This window comes from Marmota monax, unplaced genomic scaffold, assembly GCF_021218885.2.
Source record: "Marmota monax isolate L192 unplaced genomic scaffold, Marmota_monax_Labrador192_F-V1.1 WCK01_AAM20220418_F8-fsc01051, whole genome shotgun sequence".
Lineage (NCBI taxonomy): Eukaryota > Metazoa > Chordata > Mammalia > Rodentia > Sciuridae > Marmota > Marmota monax.
This window is the reverse complement of record NW_026694300.1, coordinates 65,261-66,264: the sequence shown is the minus strand read 5'-3', so window position 1 is coordinate 66,264 and position 1,004 is coordinate 65,261.

Here is a 1,004-nt window from a genome sequence, read left to right as displayed (position 1 = left end):
CCCTAATAATAACCATAACCCTATCCCTAACCCTAGCCCTTACCCTAAGCACAACCATAACCCTAAGGCTATATCTAGGCCTAACCCTAACCATTTGCTAACTGTAATCCTATCAATTACCCTACACCTAACATGAATCCTAAACCCAAACGTATCTTTACCCTAACCAAACCCTAATGTTAATTCAAGTCTAAACCTAAACCCTAACTTAAACCAAACCTGGAACCCTAATAATATGCCTAGCTCTAAACCTGAACCTTACCCTAACACAAATCCTTACTCTAGACCTAGCCATAAATCTAACCATCAATCTATACCTAATGTAAGCCTAGACCTGACACTAGCCCTACCCATAATTCTTGCCATAACCCTAAAACAAACCCTAGCCATCATCCTAGCCCTAAATCTAGCCTTATTAATAAATCAAACCATAACCCTAGCCATAAACAAAATTCTAACCTTTGACCTAGCCCTAAAACTATCTCTAACCCCATCCCTCCTCTAAACCTAACCCAATACCTAAACCTAAACCTAACCCTAGCCCTAAGACTAACTCTAACTCTTTCCACAGACCTATTTCTAGTTCAAACCCTATTTCTTCACATAATCCTGTAACTTGCCTTTACATTAACCCTAACACTAGCTGTAGCCCTAATCCGATATCAAACCCTAACTCTAAATCTAACCCTACCCCTAAGCTAAACCTCTCACTCACACAAGCCATAACACTAATGCTAGTCCTAAAACTAGCCCTACCCTAGCCCTAGCCCTACAAAACAACCGACCCATAGCCCTAATCCTAATTTTTAACATAAACTAAACCCTAAGCCTACACCTAGCCGTAAACCTAGCTCTAATTTGAGTCCAATCCCTAACCCTAAACAAACCTTGGCCCTGACCCTGACCCTAACACTAACCCTAGCTCAAAACATCACTCAAAACCTAAACCTAAACCTGAACCTAGACCTAGCCCAAACCCTAACCATAAAACTAGTTGTAATCAT